Source organism: Ranitomeya variabilis, chromosome 8, assembly GCF_051348905.1.
Source record: "Ranitomeya variabilis isolate aRanVar5 chromosome 8, aRanVar5.hap1, whole genome shotgun sequence".
Classification (NCBI taxonomy): domain Eukaryota; kingdom Metazoa; phylum Chordata; class Amphibia; order Anura; family Dendrobatidae; genus Ranitomeya; species Ranitomeya variabilis.
The window spans coordinates 217,408,141-217,429,677 of NC_135239.1; the positions used below are offsets into that span (position 1 = coordinate 217,408,141).

Genomic DNA, 21,537 nt, shown 5'->3' on the forward strand with positions numbered 1-21,537 from the left:
AACCCTCAGCCAAGTCTGAGGTCCAGAGCACTTTAGAAGAGGTTTTCATCCAGGATATCTCTGTACTTGGCCGCATTCATGTTTCCTTCAATGACAACCAGTCGTCCTGTCCCTGCAGCTGAAAAATACCCCCATAGCATGATGCTGCCACCACCATGCTTCACTGTTGGGATTGTATTGGGCAGGTGATGAGCAGTACCTGGTTTCCTCCACACATACCGCTTAGAATTATCACCAGAAAGGTCTATCGTCGTCTCGTCAGACCAGAGAATCTTATTTCTCATAGTCTGCGAGTCCTTCATGTGGATTTTAGCAAACTCTATGCGGCTTTCATATGTCTTGCACTGAGGAGAGGCTTCCGTCGGGCCACTCTGCCATAAAGGCCTGACTGGCGGAGGCTGCAGTGTGTGACGCACAGAGGCGTACAAGAGAGAGTGGACCCTCAGGGTCACAGTGCAGACGACCCAAGGACGAGCAACCCCGGGGAGAGGCTACCCCTATACAGGGATAGTGGGGAGCAAGCCCAAGGGGAACTACACTGCAACAGCTGGTACAAGAGGAGCGGCTCAGGAAAAATAACAGACTGAGGAGAGGGACGTAAAACAAGACTGAATGGTAAGAGGAAGGGAGGCTGGGAACAGAACGAGGGAGGCTGGACTGGAACAAGAAAGACAGAGGAGGCAAAACGGAAAATAGGAACACAGCTGAAAGTAGACGCAACCAGACTGAGGAGAAAAAGGCCTAACACTGCGAACAAAAGCACAACAATAATCAGGCGCCTCCATTATGGGGAGGGCGCCTGATAAAGGCAAAGGAATCACCTGATTGGTAGAGGTGAAACAGGGAGGACGCGGAAGGGGTTAAGAGGGAGGAAGAGCGCGCGCCCGCGACCTAAGGGGCATGTGCGGAGCAGACGCCGGCCGGAGGAAGGAGGGAGCACGAGCGCCACGCTGAAGACCCCCAGCAGCCGCAAGAGAGAACGAGGGAGCGGCGCGATGCCCGGGACGGACAGCAGGAGCGCAACGAGAGGAACTAATGGAGGAAGCGGCCGCAGCGTCAGGAGCGGCAGGTATGACACAGTGATAGGTGACTTTGTAGAACTTTCTCCTATCTTCCCTCCTTCATTTCTGGAGCTCAGCCACAGTGATCATGGGGTTCTTCTTTACCTCTCTCACCAAGGCTCTTCTCCCACGATTGCTCAGTTTGGCTGGACGGCCAGGTCTAGGAAGACTTCTGGTGGTCCCAAACTTTTTCCATTTAAGGATTATGGAGGCCACTGTGCTCTTAGGAACCTTGAGTACTGCAGAAGTTCTTTTGTAACCTTGGCCAGATCTGTGCCACAATTCTGTCTCTAAGCTCCTTGGACAGTTCCTTTGATCTCATGATCCTCATTTGGTCTGACATGCACTGTGAGCTGTGAGGTCTTATATAGACAGGTGTGCGCCTTTCCAAATCAAGTCCTATCAGTGTAATTACACACAGCTGGACTCCAATGAAGGAGTAGAACCATCTCAAGGAGGATCACAAGGAAATGGAGGACAGCAGGTGACTTACAAATGAGAGTCTGAGCAAAGGGGCTGAAGACTTATGACCATGTGATATTTCAGTTTTTGTTTTTTATTAAATTTGCAAAAATTTCTGAATTTTTTTTTTTTCAGTCAAGATGGGGTGCAGAGTGTACATTAATGAGAAAAAAAATGAACTTTTTTGAATTTACTTTCCGTACCCACTGTATATTACTGTATATACCATCCTCATACATGTCAAATGTACCATCCTCGTACCTCCATACATGTCATATACATATCTACAGTGGGGAAATAAGTATTTGATCCCTTGCTGATTTTATAAGTTTGCCCACTGACAAAAGACATGAACAGTCTATAATTTTAAGAGTAGATTAATTTTAATATTGAGATAGAATATCAAAAATAAAATCCAGAAAATCACATTTCAAATAAACGTATGTCCCTCATACATTTTGCAGTGAGAAACAAGTATTTGATCCCTCTTCCATAACACCTCAGCAGTGCCACAGGCTGATCGCCTCCATGCCACGCCGCATTGATGCAGTAATTGATGCACAAGGATCCCGACCAAGTACTGACGACATTTACTGAACAGACATTTCAATAGGGAACATTTCAGATTTTACTATCATTTTTCAAGCTGGTGTTATAAAGTAAATAAATAAATAATGGTGTTATAACGTATTCTAATTTACTGAGATAATGACTTTTGGGTTTTCATTGGCTGTAAGCCATAATCATCAACATTAACAGAAATAAACACGTGAAATAGATCACTCTGTGTGTAATGACTATAGAATATAGGAGATTCACTTTTTGTATTGAAGAACTGAAATAAATTAACTTTTGGATGATATTGTAATTTTGTGAGATGCACCTGTATATTACATGTGTGAGGATAGAAATAAGCACATGTATGAGGATGGTATATATTAAATATGTGAGGATGGTGTATATTACATGTATGAGGATGGTATATAAGTGCATGGCATGTATGAGGATGGTATATGTGGCATGTATGAGGATGGTATATATGACATGTATGAGGACAGTATATATGTACATGACATGTATGAGGATAGCATATATGACATGTATTAGGATGGCATAGATGACATGAGGATGGTATATATGTACATGGCATGTATGAGGATGGTATATGTGGCATGTATGAGGATGGTATATATGACATGTATGAGGACAGTATATATGTACATGACATGTATGAGGATAGCATAGATGACATATGAGGATGGTATATATGTACATGGCATGTATGAGGATGGTATATATGACATGTATGAGGAAAGTATATATGTACATGGCATGTATGAGGATGGTATATATGACATGTATGAGGATGGCATAGATGATATATGAGGATGGTATATATGTACATGGCATGTATGAGGATGGTATATATGACATGTATGAGGATGGTATGTATGACATGTATGAGGAAAGTATATATGTACATGGCATGTATGAGGATGGCATAGATGACATATGAGGATGGTATATATGTACATGGCATGTATGAGGATGGTATATATGACATGTATGAGGAAAGTATATATGTACATGGCATGTATGAGGATGGCATATATGACATGTATGAGGATGGTATATACATGAATATAAACATATATTCATTCCCTGAACTGAAATATCCTGCATGTCTATTGCTCCATTCCCTGACAGCAAGCAGCTTGAATGGTATCTGAGTCATTCTATCTTCGGCATTGAATCCTGCATATATCTATATATGTTAGTCATCTTATTATGCATTTGTTTGTGTTTATAGATATTTAAAGGGAACCTACCACCCCGTTTTTTAAAAATGAGATAAAAATAGTGTGAAATAGGGGCAGAGCTGGGCTTTACATTAGGGCCTCTTTGGTGCCTTTACACCCCCGTTAGGCTGCCCAAATACCTTTGTGAAGTGGCTGTTTTCTGCTGTCACTCAAGTGGGTCAGGTCGGATGGGCGTGGTCACAGCGCTGTTTGTCCCCCAGGATCCTGCTCATCATTACGTTGGTGGCGTAGTGGTGTGCGCATGTCCAGCAGGCGAATCCACTGCCCAGGAGATGAATAACGGCACGGTCTTCGCTATTCAGCAGTTTACCGGTGGGCGCGGCCATCTTTCCTGTGGCCGCGCCTGCGCAGATGGAGCGCTCTGCTGCCCGGGACTTCAGGAAAATGGCCGCGGGATTCCGCGCGTGCGCAGATGGAGATCGCGGCGGCCATTTTCCTGAAGTCCCGGGCAGAAGAGCGCTCCATCTGCGCAGGCGCGGCCACAGGAAAGATGGCCGCGCCCACCGGTAAACGGCTGAATAGCGAAGACCGCGCCGTTATTCATCTCCTGGGCAGTGGATTCGCCTGCTGGACATGCGCACACCACTACGCCACCAACGTAATGATGAGCAGGATCCTGGGGGACAAACAGCGCTGTGACCACGCCCATCCGACCTGACCCACTTGAGTGACAGCAGAAAACGGCCACTTCACAAAGGTATTTGGGCAGCCTAACGGGGGTGTAAAGGCACCGAAAAGGCCCTAATGTAAAGCCCAGCTCTGCCCCTATTTCACACTATTTTTATCTCATTTTTAAAAAACGGGGTGGTAGGTTCCCTTTAACTCACTTCTGCTTGTCCTTATGCAGAGAGATCACATAACTGTTTCAAAGGGGCTTATGATCCATGTAGACCTGGACATTTGTTTATCTGAACACTACATTTATTGTGTCCTGCTGTCTCAACTGAGTTAGATTGATTGGTAACGAGAAAAAAAAAAAAAAAAGTGAGATCTAAGAGCTAGCCTTCTATAAATGTAGACATAGCTTGGGGATGCATTCATGCAGGGTTGCATTCGTGCACTATTATTCGTGTAGTTTTCTTCATATTATTTTTTTCTAAGTATTCAGCAGTTATAACATGGCAGTTAGACAGGGCAGGAGACAGGTAAGACAATCTAAACCTATTCCCTATTCATTTGGAACAGAACAAATATTCACCATATGTATTTGTATAATCTATATCCTGGCTGCTGCATTCACTCACATTCACTGCCCTTGCATAAACTCCATACACTCCATCCATATCGGCCCCTCTGTCCTTGCCTCTCCTATGTATAGCACTCATGCTCTGTTCACATTGCTTAACAGCGCAAATCCATTCAGTCCCACCATCCAACACAAGAGACGCTCTCACAAATCACTTAACCATCTGCTCACTCTTTCTATCCTCCTCCTAGTCGCTGGAGACATCTCTCCAAACCCCGGCCCCCCATGTTATAGCCAGTCAAACCTCCCAATTGCTACACCCAGAAACCCCTCTAACCTTATTAATATTCCATGCATGCCTTCTGTCTCTTTCAATTGTGCCCTTTGGAATTCTCGCTCTGTGTGTAATAAACTCTCCTTCATTCATGACTTCTTCCTTTCTAATTCTCTTAATCCCCTGGCTCTTACTGAAACCTGGATCCAGCAGTCAGACACCACAGCCGCTGCTGCTCTCTCCTATGGTGGACTACACTTTTCTCATACCCCAAGATCAGACAACAGAGCAGGTGGAGGCTTTGGTCTGCTCCTTTCACCCAAATGTACCTTCCAAGTTATCCCCCAAGTACCCTCACTTGTATTCCCTTCCTTTGAGGTCCATGCTGTCAGACTCTACGTCCCCTTCTCCATGCGAGTGGCGGTGGTGTATCGTCCTCCCGGTCCCTCTCATCAGTTCCTGGATCACTTTGCCACCTGGCTTCCACACTTTCTCTCCTGTGACACCCCCACCCTCATCATGGGTGATTTCAACATCCCCATTGCTTCTCCCCTCTCCCCATCTGCTTCTCACCTTTTATCTCTAACCTCCTCTTTCAGCCTCTCGCAGCATACTAACTCTCCAACGCATGAAGATGGAAACTCCCTTGACTTGGTTTTCTCCCGGCTTTGTTCACTGGACGTTTTCACAAACTCCCCTCTCCCGCTCTCTGACCACAACCTTCTTTCATTCTCTATCAAGAACTGCCATCCCGCTCAGGTCACCCCCACTTTTCACACTTATAGAAACATACAGGCCATTAACACCCAGAAATTTATGAAGAACTTGCAGTCCTCATTGGCCCCAATCTTCTCCATCTCATGTCCTGATTCTGCTCTGAAGCATTACAATCAAACCCTGCAAAGTGCCCTGGATGAAGCTGCACCTCCTATACATAGAACAACTCGACACAGACGGCGACAACCGTGGCACACGCTGCAAACACGTTTCCTGCAGCGGGGCTCCAGGTGCGCCGAACATCTGGAGAAAATCTAATTACCCGAAGATTTCATCCATTATAAGTTCATGCTAAAAACATACAACTCTGCCCTTCACCTCTCCAAACAAACCTATTTCAACACCCTCATCACCTCACTGTCCAATAACCCTAAACGTCTCTTCGACACTTTCCAGTCCCTACTCAACCCAAGAGAGCAGGCCCCAACCACAGATCTCCGTGCTGACGATCTGGCCAATTACTTCAAAGAAAAAATTGACCACATTCTACAGGAAATCATCTCCCAATCTCTTCATACCATGCACTGTCCTCCCTCCCCCACTGCATCTAGTTTACTCTCTGACTTTGAACCAGTTACTGAAGAAGTAAGCAGGCTCCTTGCATCTTCTCGCCCGACCACTTGCACCAGTGACCCCATTCCGTCACATCTCCTTCAGTCCCTTTCCCCGGCTGTCACCTCTCACCTAACAAAAATATTCAACCTTTCCCTCACTTCCGGTATTTTCCCCACATTTAACCCCTTCACCCCAAAGCCTGTTTTCACCTAAGTGACACGGCCAATTTTTACAATTCTGACCACTGTCACTTTATGAGGTCATAACTCTGAAACGCTTCAACGGATCCTGGTGATTCTGAGATTGTTTTCTCGTGACATATTGTACTTTATGATAGTGGTAAAACTTCTTCGATATGACTTGCATTTATTTGTGAAAAAAACAGAAATTTGTCGAAAATTATGAAAATTTAGCAATTTTCAAATTTTTCGTTTTTATGCCCTTAAATTAGAGAGTTATATCACATAATATAGTTAATAAACAACATTTATTCGGACTCCCATGACAGCACCACGAGAGAGGGGATCCGCCCCTTTAGGAACAGGAAACCCACAGATACAAAAGTGCGGCACCTCTCCCACGCATCAGTTGGTTTCCTGTTCCTAATGGGACGGGATCCTGCAGAATATACAAAAGGATCCCAGACCGGCCGGCCGACTCAGGTAGCGGGGGGGTCTCCTACCTCGGCCGGTGCGGAGTCTCTGGATGATGTCACGATGGCCCTGGTAGGGCTGCATGTCGGTGGCATTCAAGCAGGGAGCGGTCGCCGGTGGTGTCCTGTCTCCAAGCCAGCGCTGGGTAAGTATGTCCCCTGGGTCTCCTCCTTCTGGGGTGGCTGGGGTCTCTGTATGCAGCGGCGCTTGGGGGCGCCAACCGGGGTGCTGCGGCTCTGTCCGGCGTCCCTCGCCGCTCTGTGCGCTGATGGGAAGCACCGGGAGCCGGGGTGACGTCGGGGGAGGAGTCGGCAGTCACTTCCGGGTTTCCAGGGTCCTGCGCATGCGCAGTGTATCCCAAGATGGCGGCGCCCACCGGTATAGCGTCGCTGGCGTTCTGAGCCCCAGAAACAACCGCCTACACCTGGGGGAGGCCGGAAGAGTCAATCAGGGGAGCGCTAGGCACAGCTGCTGACCGGAGGAGGGGTGATAAAAAGAACTCCGGATCGTGTTTCCTTGCTTCTGGCCTCATATGATATGGAGATGGAGGACGAGCACGTGCAGCTGCTGGAAGAGGTATCCCAGAAGCCTAAAGGGATGGATCGCGACAAAAGGAGTAGGGAGTCTGGCCACAAAAGCTCCTCCAGGCAGGGGTCTGGAGCGTCAGCCAGAGAAAATCCCCCTCGTATTCCGGTACTTTTCTTTGGGCAGCCGCTGGTAAGTGATCTTCGTGAAAGTTCACCCAGTGACATGATTCCCCTTATATGTTCTATTATAGGGGAAGAAATGTGCCGGGAAGGCGAAACACAGGGAATGTGGTATCTGCGGGGTTCCCCTACCTGATTCGTGCCCTAAAAAATTATGTGGCCCCTGTATCCAGCAGACGGTGAGGTCTCGGGAAAGGGGAGGGGGTGAGAGCATTATATCTACAGGGATTAGATTGCTTTACTTACCCCCTCAGGTAGCGGAGGAATCCCTTACTATGACCACCAGCTTGAAAGAGATGATCAGAATGGAGGTCAGACAATCCTTAAAGGGTCTTTCTCAAGGAGGAAGTTCTAAAGCTAAAGCTCCATTACTCTCCGATTCTTCAGTAGAGGAGGATAAGGAGGAAGTTTTCTCCGGTTCAGCTGCATCGTCCTCTTCCTCGGATGAGGACACCGCCCGCTTCTGTCTACCCCTTGAACGAGTGGATAAGCTGGTTAAAGCGGTCAGAGGAACGATGGGCATAGCAGAATCGAGACCCCAACTTTCCAAGGAGGAAATCATGTTTAGTGGGTTGGAGCAGAAAAAACGTAGGATTTTTCCACTCAATGAGAAAATCCAGGATCTTATCAAAAGGGAGTGGAAAAAACCCGATAGAAAGGGTTCCCTACCTCCAGCGCAGAAGCGCAGATATCCATTCGATGATCCAGCAGTCACCAATTGGGAAAAAGCCCCTAAGTTGGATGCGGCAATTGCCAAGGTGGCAAAACGGGCCTCTCTCCCCTTTGAGGACATGGGGACCCTTAAAGACCCCCTTGATAGAAAAGCGGACACCTTTCTAAAGAGTAACTGGGAGATGGCAGCCGGTTCCCTAAGGCCTGCGGTGGCTTCAACCTGTACAGCCAGATCAATGATGGTCTGGCTGGATCAATTAGAGACCCAGTTGAAAGAAGGTGCATCTAGGGATTCTATTCTGACTGCCTTACCAATAATTCAAGAAGCAGCTGCTTTCTTATCAGATGCATCCATTGACTCCGTTAAAATGGCTGCTAGAGCAGCAGGTCTCTCAAACGCAGCCAGGAGGGCTCTATGGCTGAAATGTTGGCCAGGTGATATACAAACAAGATCAAAACTTTGTGCCATTCCATGTGAAGGGGAGTATCTATTCGGGCCCACCTTGGATGAACTCCTAGAGAAAGCGGGGGATGACAAAAAGAAATTCCCCAATCTGCTTGGGTCCTATCGTCGTCCCTTTAATAAAAGAAGGTTTGGTCGCGGAGGAAAGCGTACCTTTTCACCTTCAAGGGATCGGTCTAGATGGGAAGACAGACGTAGACGAGGTACGGGATATATGTTCCGTCGTTCCTCAAAGGAAAGAAAGAAAGAAGATAAATGACTAGGAACCCCGGTGGGGGGTAGACTATTACATTTCTGTTCGGAATGGTCAGAGATCACGAATAGTATCTGGGTACAAGATACTATTTCTCGGGGTCTTACACTTGAGTTCTGCCATACCCCACGGGATAAATTTATGTTGACTCCCTTGCGGTCTAATCCCCTAGAACAATCTGCTCTAGAAGAAGAGGTCCGGTCTCTCTGCTCTAAGAATGTACTCACACAGGTTCCAGAGTCTGATAGAGGGAAAGGATTTTATTCTCCCTTGTTTCTTATACAGAAACCTGATAAGACGTATAGAACCATCATAAATCTCAGGCATCTTAATAGCTATCTGGTTAAGCATACTTTTAAGATGGAGTCTATCAGCTCAACAATAAAAATACTGTTCAAAAACTGCTTTATGGTGGTAGTCGATTTAAAGGATGCCTATTACCATGTACCTATTCATGTGGATTTTCAGCAGTACTTGAGAGTAGCAGTATTAATGGGAGGAGTGATTAATCATTTTCAGTACAGAGCTCTTCCTTTCGGTATAACATCAGCCCCTAGAGTATTCACAAAAATAGTGGCGGAAGTGATGGCTCACTTGCGGGAATCTAATATTCTTATTGTCCCATACCTCGACGATTTCCTCATAGTAGGGAACTCGGTAGAACACTGTTTGTCCCAACTAGAACTAACTAGGGTTAAGCTGGAACGCCTGGGCTGGATAATTAATTTTGAAAAATCTCGGTTACAGCCTCAAAAAATTCAGAAGTTCCTAGGTTTATTATTAGTTTCAACTACACAACAGTGTTATCTTCCGGAAAATAAATTAGACCAGATTCAACATCAGGTATTAAAAGCAATTAATACACCCTCTATGACCCTTCGGCAAGCTATGTCCCTACTGGGGTCCCTCACATCCTGCATTCCAGCGGTAAGGTGGGCACATTATCATGCTAGATCCCTCCAGAAAGAAGTTTTGATTAAGGACAGGATCTTGAGGGGTGTATTGGAGGAAAAGATAACTTTAGAACCAGCGACTCTTGAATCCCTAAATTGGTGGCTGGATAGGGATAATTTGTCGGCAGGCGTTCCCTGGATGATAGAAGTATCCCGGGTTATAACTACGGATGCCAGCTCCTCAGGGTGGGGGGCTCACATGAATGACATTGTAGTTCAAGGCCAATGGGAACCATACTCAACATCTTCATCCGATCAGAGAGAATTATTGGCAATCAAATTGTCAGTTAAAAAACTCCTCATGTATCTGCAGGGCCACCACGTCAGGATCCTCTCGGACAACCGGGTGGCAGTCTCCTATATAAATCATCAAGGAGGTACACGCTCCGAGACTCTGATGCAGATCACAAATCGTCTCCTCCGGATGGCAGAAGAGAATTTTCTATCTTTGACTGCTCTACACATCACAGGAAAAGACAATATAAAAGCGGACTTTCTCAGCCGCAATGTTCTAAAACAAGGAGAATGGTCTCTAAATGGAGACATCTTCAAGCAGATTGTCCGCTTATGGGGTCGACCAGTGGTGGACCTATTTGCCACGAAAGAAAACAAAAAAGTAAAAAACTTTTGTTCCCTAAATCCCAGGGAAAATCCACTGGCAGTGGATGCATTCCTCATAAAATGGGATTTTTCTCTGGCCTACGCCTTCCCACCATTAAACCTATTACCTCTAGTGGTGAGGAAAATCCGAGAAGATCGTGCGAGACTCATTCTGATTGCTCCCTTCTGGCCCAGGAGAACTTGGTTTTCATGGCTCAGGACAATGTCAGTGGGCGATCCCTGGGTGCTTCCAGACATCCCAAATTTACTCTCCCAGGGGCCGATACTCCATCCACAAGTGAAGGGACTTCATTTGACGGCTTGGAGTTTGAGCGGTCATTGTTAGAAAATAAAGGCTTCTCTCCTAAATTAGTCGATACCCTTTTAAAAAGTAGAAAGCCAATAACAACAAGAATCTACTCCAGAACCTGGAGAAAGTTCCTATCTTCCTCAGAATTTAACATTAATAATGGGGTACCAATACGTCAAATATTGGAATTTCTGCAAAGAGGGTTAGAGTTAAAACTCTCCACAAGCACATTAAGAGTACAAGTTTCAGCACTTGGAGCCCTGTTCTCATGTAATATTGCGGGCAACTACTGGGTGTCGAGATTTATTAAGGCGGTCGGTAGAATTAGACCGTTATATAGAAACAAAATGGTGCCATGGGATTTAAATCTTGTCCTTTCTTCTTTGACAAAACCCCCTTTTGAGCCGTTGAATGAAGCCTCAGTCAGGATGTTGTCTCTCAAAACAGCTTTCCTAATAGCTATAACATCAGCTCGCAGAATAGGAGACATCCAGGCGTTCTCTAGACTTCCCCCGTATACAGAATTTCTCCAGGATAGAGTTATCCTTAGACCGGACCCAGCCTACTTACCAAAGGTAGTATCCCAGTTTCACAGATCGCAGGAGATAGTTTTACCTTCATTTATCCCTAATCCTTCTAACCCTAAAGAAAGTGAGCTCCATACCTTAGATGTCAGGAGGTGCCTTCTACAATATATCTCGGTCACTAATGATTGGAAGAAGGATAATGCACTATTCCTGTCCTTCCAAGGTCCGAGGAAAGGGGCTAGAGCTTCAAAATACATACTAGCTAAATGGATTAGGGAGGTTATCTCTCTTGCTTACACGACAGGTGGGGGTCCGGCTCCGCAGAATCTGAGAGCACATTCCACCCGAGCCATGGCGTCATCCTGGGCAGAAAGGTCTGGAGTGTCGGTCGACCAGATATGTAAGGCGGCCACATGGTCATCCCCTTCCACCTTTTTTAAACACTATAGGTTGGACTTGGGTTTCTCCTCAGATCTCACATTCGGGTTAAGGGTGCTGCAGGCTGTGGTCCCTCCCTAGAATGGCTTACATCTCTGTAAATCTCTCGTGGTGCTGTCATGGGAGTCCGAATAAAGCATTAAGCTACTTACGGGTAGCGGCATTTTTCGGAGGCCCATGACAGCACCCTTAGTTCCCTCCCTTTTCACATGGGGGTTGCACATCCTGGGGTTATAAAGAACTAAATAATTTAAAGAAGAAAAGTTCTTTTTTTTTTCACATGTGTTATCTCAATTGTTACTTTATTAAAGTCATTGTGTTTAAATAGTATGTAATACTGTATTTGCTTGTCATTAACTGCGGTAGTCCTCTCAGGCTCTGTAATCCAACTGATGCGTGGGAGAGGTGCCGCCCTTTTGTATCTGTGGGTTTCCTGTTCCTAAAGGGGCGGATCCCCTCTCTCGTGGTGCTGTCATGGGCCTCCGAAAAATGCCGCTACCCGAGAGTAGCTTAATGCTTTCCCACATGTCTGCTTTACATCAGCACAATTTTGGAAACATAATTTTTTTTTGTTAGGGAGTTATAAGGCTTAAAAGTTGACCAGCGATTTCTCATTTTTGCAACAAAATTTGCAAAACCATTTTTTTTACGGACCACCTCAAACTTGAAGTGACTTTGAGGGGTCTATATGACAGAAAATGCCCAAAAGTGACACCATTCTAAAAACTGCACCCCTCAAGGTACTCAAAACCACATTCAAAAAGTTTATTAACCCTTCAGGTGCTTCACAGGAATTTTTGGAATGTTTAAAAAAAATTGAACATTTAACTTTTTTTTCACAAAATTTTTACTTCAGATCCAATTTGTTTTATTTTACCAAGGGTAACAGGAGAAATTGGACCAAAAAAGTCGTTGTACAATTTGTCCTGAGTACGCCGATACCCCACATGTTGGGGTAAACCATTGATTGGGCACATGGCAGAGCTCGGAAGGGAAGGAGCGCCATTTGACTTTTCAATGCAAAATTGGCTGGAATTGAGATCGGAACCCATGTCGTGTTTGGAGAGCCCCTGACGTGCCTAAACAGTGGAAACCCCCACAAGTGACACCATTTTGGAAAGAAGACCCCCTAAGGAACTTATCTAGATGTGTGGTGAGCACTTTTAACCCCCAATTGTTTCACTAAAGTTTAGAATGTAGCGCTCTGAAAATTAAAAAATCATTTTTTCTTTCCACAAAATGATGTTTTAGCCCGCAATTTTTTTTTCCCCAAGGGTAACAGGAGAAATTGGACCACAAAAGTTATTGTCCAATTTGTCCTGAGTACGCTGATACTCCATACATTGCGGGGAACCACTGTTTAAGCGCACGGCAGAGCTTGGAAGGGAAGGAGCGCCGTTTGAAATGCAGACTTAGATGGATTGGTCTGCAGGTGTCATGTTGCATTTGCAGAGCCCCTGATGTACCTAAGCAGTAGAAACCCCCCACAAGTGACCCCATATTGGAAACTAGACCCCCCACGGAACTTATCTAGATGTGTTGTGAGAACTTTGAACCCCCAAGTGTTTCACTACAGTTTATAACGCAGAGCCGCGAAAATAAAAAATATAATTTTTTTCCACGAAAATTATATTTTAGCCCCCACGTTTTTATTTTCCCAAGGGTAAGGCTGGTTTCACACTTGCGTTTTTATCTGCATGCGTTTTTTTAAAAACGCATGTAAACGCGGTAAAACGCAATTTTTTAGACGTATGCGTTTTAATAGAAAAACACAAGAAAACAAGAAAAAACCAAAAAACCCTAACCCTACCCCTAACCTGAAATACGTGGCACTGAAATACGTGGCACTGAAATACGTTTATATACGTATATACGTGCCACGATATTACAGTGGCCACGTATATAAGTGCCACGTATATAAGTGCCACGTATATAAGTGCCACGTATATAAGTGCCACGTATTTCACGTAAATGCCACGATATTTCAGTGGCCACATATTTAAGTGCCACGTATTTCACGTAAATGCCACGATATTTCAGTGCCACGTATTTCACTGAAATATCGTGGCACTTAAATACGTGGCACTGAAATGTCGTGGCACTGAAATATCGTGGCACTGAAATACGTGGCACTATGACTGTCAGAAAATGTTCATTAAACGGTTAGGGGTGAGTTTAGGGGTAGGGTTAGGGTTTGGATCCCTTTATCACCTTGATGGTGGTGGGTGACTTTTCAGTGTGTGTTCTGGCTTTTTTCTATAAAATCGTTTTTAACGCAAACAAACGCGTTGAGATCGGACGCCATGTCGCGTTTGGAGAGCCCCTGATGTGCCTAAACAGTGAAATCTCCCCAATTCTAACTGAAACCCTAACCCTAGTCCTAACCCTAGCGCTACTTTCACACTAGCGTTTTTTTGCATACGTCGCAACGCGTCGTTTTGGCGAAAAAACGCATCCTGCAAAGTCATCTGCAGGATGCGTTTTTCCCCATAGACTAACATTAGCGACGTATTGACACACGTCGCAAGCGTCGTGCGACGGTTGCGTCGTGTTGTGGCGGACCGCCGGCAGCAAAAAACGTTACATGTAACTTTTTTTGTGCCGACGGTCCACCATTTCCGACCGCGCATACGCGGCTGGAACTCCGCCTCCACCTCCCCGCACCTCACAATGGGGCAGCGGATGCGTGGAAAAACAGCATCCGCTGCCCCCGTTGTGCGGCGCTTGCACAGTATGCGTCGGTACTTCGGGCCGACGCAGCGCGACGGCCCCGTACCGACGCTAGTGTGAAAGTAGCCTAACGGGAAAATGGAAATATATTTTTTAAAATTTTATTATTTTTCCCTAACTAACGGGGTGATGAAGGGGGATTTGATTTACTTTTATAGCGTTTTTTGGGCGGATTTTTATGATTGGCAGCCATCACACACTAAAAGATGCTTTTTATTGCAAAAAATAGTTTTTGCATCACCACATTTTGAGAGCTATAATTTTTCCATATTTTGGTCCACAGAGTCATGTGAGATCTTGTTTTTTGCGGGACGAGTTGACGTTTTTATTGGTACCATTTTCGGGTACATGACATTTTTTGATCGCTTTTTATTCCGATTTTTGGGAGACGGAATGAACAAAAACCAGCAATTCCTGAAATTCTTTTAGGGGGAGGCGTTTATACCGTTCCGCGTTTGGTAAAAAGGATAAAGCAGTTTTATTCTTCGGGTCAGTACGATTACAGCGATACCTCATTTATGTAATTTTTTTATGTTTTGGCGCTTTTACACAATAAAAACTATTTTATATATAAAAAAATAATTGTTTTTGCATCGCTTTATTCTGAGGACTATAACTTTTTTATTTTTCTGCTGATGATGCTGATCTTATCGCGTTGCTCCGGTGGGAGAGCGCAGGGAGCCCCCGTCCCTGCGCGATCCCCCTCTATGCCGCTGTCACTATTGACAGCGGCATCAGAGGGGTTAAATGCCCGCGATCGGCGATAGCGCCGATCGTGGGCATTGCTGCGGGGTATCAGCTGTCATATACAGCTGACACCCGCACCCGATCACCGCGGCGCTCAGCGTGAGACCGCGGTGATCGGGGCGCCGTACTAGTATTGCGGCTGGCACTAATGCAGTGCCGGCAGTGCAGTACTAGTACGGCGCATGTCGCGAAGGGGTTAAGCAAGCCATCATACATCCATTACTTAAAAAACCCTCCCTCGACCAAAATTGTGCCGCTAATTATAGACCTGTCTCTAATCTTCCCTTCATCTCTAAACTCCTCGAACATCTGGTCCACTCCCGTCTTACCCGCTATCTCTCAGATAACTCTCTTCTCGACCCTCTTCAATCTGGCTTCCGCTCTTTACACTCGACTCAACTCAACTGCCCTCACTAAAGTCTCTAATGACCTGCTAACAGCTAAATCTAATGGTCCCTACTCCATGCTAATTCTCTTGGATCTCTCCGCAGCATTCGACACTGTGGATCATCAGCTCCTCCTCACTATGCTCCGCTCCATCGGCCTCAAGGACACCGTTCTCTCCTGGTTCTCCTCCTATCTCTCTGACCGATCCTTCACTGTATGTTTTGCTGGTTCCTCCTCCTCTCACCTTCCCCTTACTGTTGGGGTTCCTCAAGGATCAGTCCTAGGCCCCCTCCTCTTCTCTTTGTACACTGCCCCTATTGGACAAACAATCAGTAGATTTGGTTTCCAGTACCATCTCTATGCTGACGACACCCAATTATACACCTCTTCTCCTGCTTTCACTCCGACCTTCTTAGAAAACACCAGTGATTGTCTTACCGCTGTCTCTAACATCATGTCCTCCCTTTATCTGAAACTGAACCTGTCAAAAACTGAACTCCTCGTGTTCTCTCCCTCTACCAACCTACCTTTGCCTGACATTGCCATCTCCGTGTGCGGTTCCACCATTACTCCCAAGCAACATGCCCGCTTCCTTGGGGTCATCCTTGATTCCGAGCTTTCATTCACCCCCCACATCCGATCACTGGCTCGCTCTTCTTATCTGCATCTCAAAAACATTTCTAGAATTCGCCCTTTTCTTACTTTCGACTCTGCAAAAAACTCTTACTGTCTCACTTATTTATTCTCGTCTGGACTATTGTAACTCTCTACTAATCGGCCTCCCTCTTACCAGACTCTCCCCGCTCCAATCTGTCCTGAATGCTGCTGCCAGGATCATATTCCTCACCAACCGTTACACCGATGCCTCTACCCTGTGCCAGTCATTACACTGGCTACCCATCCACTCCAGAATCCAGTACAAAACTACTACCCTCATCCACAAAGCACTCCATGGCTCAGCACCACCCTACATCTCCTCTCTGGTCTCAGTCTACCACCCTACCCGTGCCCTCCGCTCCGCTAATGACCTCAGGTTAGCATCCTCAATAATCAGAACCTCCCATTCCCGTCTCCAAGACTTTACACGTGCTGCGCCGATTCTTTGGAATGCACTACCCAGGTTAATACGATTAATCCCCAATCCCCACAGTTTTAAGCGTGCCCTAAAAATGCATTTGTTCAGACTGGCCTACCAACTCAACGCATTAACCTAACTATCCCTGTGTGGATAATTAAAAAAAAACAAACAAAAAAAAACATAATCAGGTTCCTCGCATCATGTTCTCATACATTTTATGCAGTTAATAGCCTCTGTGTCTGTACTGCTACATACTTAGGCTGATAACTGGTTCATGCAGCTTTACATGAACACCCGAGCCTTACACTATGGCTGGTCCAAATAACTAAAGCAATTGTTACCATCCACCTCTCGTGTCTCCCCTTTTCCTCATAGTTTGTAGCTTGCGAGCAGCAGGGCCCTCATTCCTCCTGGTATCTGTTTTGAACTGTGATTTCTGTTATGCTGTAATGTCTTTTGTCTGTACAAGTCCCCTCTATAAGTTGTAAAGCGCTGCAGAATATGTTGGCGCTATATACATAAAAATTATTATTATATTATTATCATTATTACATGTATGAGGATGGTATATGTACATGTATGAGGATGGTATGTATGACATGTATGAGGATGGTATATATGTACATGTATGAGGATGGTATATATGACATGTATGAGGATGCTATATATGACATGTATGAGGAAGTAATACATGTGCATGGCATGTATGAGGTTTGTATACATTGCAGCGCAATATGGTGCGCGACTGAGGATGCCTTCTGTCTCTGCTCAGCATTCACACAACTCCCTGAACAGCTCATTAAATCCTTTAAAACAACTATTTGATTATTTTCTCTTTTTGTTCCAGTGAGTTGATTCCCTGCGGAGCCCTTGAGGGAAGGATGCAGCGATTCTACCTAAGAAAGATGATTAGATGTAAGAAGAGAGACACTGAGCAAGAAGCCGCCGGGAAGTGAAGACCTGCAGGCAGGTAGAAAGCTTTACTTATAGAAGTCCCATGTGGTGCACACAGGGGATGCGCTGTCTGCATGGGGGTCTAATGTGCACAGATCCGGCTCTGCTTCACCAAATCTGAGTCACTTATTAGCCGCAACCGTGTGAAATGAAGACAATGGGATGTCCCATATTAACAACCGATGCCTAAGCCACGAGAACCATGGAGGGAGATCAGATGGATCCTCCCGAAGCTCCAAAACTGGAAGTGTCAGCGGCTTACATCCTAGAATCATAATTAGTTGCACTGGTGTGCAAAAAAAAAAAGTTTTTCTCAGGTGCCAAGGTTTTTTGAATGGATTTAGGGTATTTGGTGAATTAGATAATCTCATTACATTTGCTGAATTGGTTTTAGTTTTTGAGATAATTCATCCATGATAGTATTGCCGTCCATCAATTAGTCCATCAATTATTATTATTATAGCGCCATTTATTCCATGGCACTTTACATGTGAGGAGGGGTATACATGATAAAAAAAAAAAAAGTACAGTAATCTGAAACGATACAAGTCACGACTGGTCCAGGAGGAGAGAGGACCCTGCCCGCGAGGGCTCACAATCTACAAGGGATGGGTGAGGATACAGGAGGAGAGAGGACCCTGCCCCGAGGGGTCACAATCTACAAGGGATGGGTGAGGATACAGGAGGAAAGAGGACCCTGCCCGCGAGGGCTCACAATCTACAAGGGATGGGTGAGGATACAGGAGGAGAGAGGACCCTCCCCCGAGGGCTCACAATCTACAAGGGATGGGTGAGGATACAGGAGGAGAGAGGACCCTGCCCTCGAGGGCTCACAATCTACAAGGGATGGGTGAGGATACATGAGAGAGGACCCTGCCCGCAAGGGCTCACAATGTACAAGAGATTGGTGAGGATACAATAGGAGAGAGGACCCTGCCTGCGAGTGCTCACAGTCTACAAGGGGTGGGTGAGGATACATGAGGAGAGAGGACCCTGCTGCGAGGGCTCACAATCTACAAGGGGTGGGTGAGGATACATGTGGAGAGAGGACCCTGCCCTCGAGGGCTCACAGTCTACACAGGATGGGTGAGGATACAGGAGGAGACAGGACCCTGCCTGCGAGGGCTCACAATCTACACGGGATGGGTGAGGATACAGGAGGAGAGAGGACCCTGCCCGCGAGGGATCACAATCTACAAGAGATGGGTGTGATGATAATGTATAATATGATTTTTAGTTTTCCCCGTTAGCACACATACTGTGGGCTCTGACCCCCCTTCTCTCTGTGTTTCTGCTTGCTGAGATGTGTGTGTGTGGATCCCAAATCCCTCATGGCCCCCACCACAAGAATTTTTATTGCGCCTGTAGCCGCACAAATCTCCCTCCAGTAGCAGCTGAAACTGATCTAGTCTCTCTCAAAAGACATGAGGTTCTTTGTTCTATTATAATAAGATATTGGGCCACCGATTTGGGCTAGAAAAATAAGGAGTATATATTGCTAACTTACATCGGTAGATCTGTCAAAATCTGTAAGCGCAAGCAGCTAAACACAATGAATACAAAGTTCGGATTTCTCCGGAACCGTGTGGAACAACTAGGACGAATTTGGTATCATTAGAAAGCCAATTTTAAAATAAGATGAATGATGGGTGTGCTGTGATTTTGACATGTTCTCAAGCTAAGATATGAGAATTATAAGTATTGTTGGTAAAAACAGTACATCTGAGGAGAGGGGAGGGCGATGGTAACTCAAACCCCTTTAGTAATGTCACAAGCCTGCAGTTATAAGTTGCTGCACTCGACCCAGCCTTCATGCTTGCTTGGGACCTCACCACAGAAAGACTATCTCATGAATTGGGACATTGGGGCTCCGCCTACCAGCATGGTTGCCTGAAATGATCTGAACATATGTAAGTGTTAATTTCTCGTTTAATCCCTGTTTATTTTATAATTGCTGTACATACTTTGTCTCATATTGGAAGATCGTTATATTCTTTTTATAAACACTGCCTAGTCTTTTTATGGAGTAAAAGTTATAATATTTACTAGTTTCGTTCTCTTGCTCTAAAACGTACGCTAGGTCTTCTGAAGTTAATTACGCTACTAATTTGGGTTGGCTCGAACCCCTCCTTGTGAGAAATCTGAGCTGGTAGCAGCGACGTGTTTTCTGGGCTAGGTGGGTACTGCTGGCAGCTACGGAACGGGGTTTTATAAGCTAGTGTCTGGCTGTGGCCTAAGCATTTATAATTCCCTCGCTGCAGCGTACCTGCTAGCCAGTCCACAGTGAAGCGGCCCGTTCGGCGACTAATTATCCCAGGTGTACTTCCCTGACTGACCTGAGGGTAAGGGGGCGCCGGAGAGCTGCAATTTCCAAAGCGGAACTGGAGAAGCGGGATATACATAAATTCCTGCATTTTGTGCTATTGTAGCAGCAGTGGGATAACTAAAATAAGCCCCTGCGGTAAAATGGTAGGTCAATAGCATTGTTTGTGTTTTCATCACTTTGTAGCAGTGGAAGAATAAGTAAGATAAACCCCCTGCACATGTGTTAGCCGTGTACTGGCCAAAGGTTACGCACGATCCGTGACATAGTGGTGTCAGCACGGTGGGAATCGTGACAGGTGAGGATACAGTAGAAGATAGGACCCTGCCCGCGAGGGCTCACAATCTACAAGGGATGGGTGAGGATACAGGAGGAGAGAGGACCCTGCCCGCGAGGGCTCAGTCTACAAGGATGGGTGAGGATACAGGAGGAGAGAGGACCCTGCCCGCGAAGGCTCACAATCTACAAGGGATGGGTGAGGATACAGGAGGAGAGAGGACCCTGCCCACGAGGGGGCTCATAGTCTCCACAGGATGGGTGAGGATACAGGAGAGAGGACCCTGCTCGCGAGGGTTCACAGTCTACATGGGATGGGTGAGGATACAGGAGGAGAGATGACCCTGCCCATGAGGGCTCACAGTCTACAAGGGATGGGTGAGGGTACAGGAGGAGAGAGGACCCTGCCCGTGAGGACTCAGTCTACACGGGATGGGTGAGGATACAGGAGAGAGGACCCTGCTCGTGAGGGCTCACAATCTACAAGAGATGGGTGAGGATACAGTAGGAGGGAGGTCCCTGCCCGTGAGGGCTCACAATCTACAAGGAATGGATGAGGATACAGGAGGAGAGAGGGCTCACAATCTACAAGGAATGGATGAGGATACAGAAGGAGAGAGGACCCTGCCCACGAGGGCTCACAGTCAACAGGGAATGGATGAGGATACAGGAGTAGAGAGGACCCTGCTCGCGAGGGCTCACAGTCAACAGGGAATGGGTGAGGATACAGGAGGAGAGAGGACCCTGCCCACGAGGTCTCACAGTCAACAAGGAATGGATGAGGATACAGGAGGAGAGAGGACCCTGCTCGCGAGGGCTCACAGTCTACAAGGGATGGGTGAGGATACAGGAGGAGAGAGGACTCTGCCCGCAAGGTCTCACAGTCTACAAGGGATGGGTGAGAATACAGTAGGTGAGAGGACCCTGCCCGCGAGGGCTCACAGTCTACAAGGGATGGGTGAGGATACAGGAGGAGAGAGGACCCTGCCAGCGAGCGCTCACAGTCTACAAGGGATGGGCGAGGATACAGGAGGAGAGAGGGATCCTGCCCGCGAGGGCTCACAATCTACAAGGGATGGGTTAGGATACAGTAGGTGAGGGTAGAGCTAGTCGTGCAGCGGTTTGGTCGATCGGTGGACCTCAGGTTGTAGCCTTGTCAATTTGACCGGTGTGTGATCACAGATAGAATCGCTTTTGGTCTTTTTACTCTTTAGTGTCTTAGGTAATGAAATATCCTGTAGAATTATTTAGTATTTCAGTTTGTAGCTTATAATGCTATAAAAGACTGAGTTCAACTGTAATTAATTAAGTATTAAAGATCTCAAAAAGTA

General features: G+C 46.2%; 1 long non-coding RNA gene across 2 annotated transcripts in view; it reads left to right on the top strand.

The window, feature by feature from the left end:
• LOC143788891 (uncharacterized) overlaps nucleotides 1–21,537 on the top strand; it is a 334,430-nt gene that overhangs the window by 32,930 nt on the left and 279,963 nt on the right. For both annotated transcript variants that reach the window (XR_013218743.1, XR_013218742.1), the window contains exon 2: nucleotides 17,501–17,623. This is a non-coding gene — a long non-coding RNA (uncharacterized LOC143788891). The remainder of the gene's footprint in view (nucleotides 1–17,500; nucleotides 17,624–21,537) is intronic.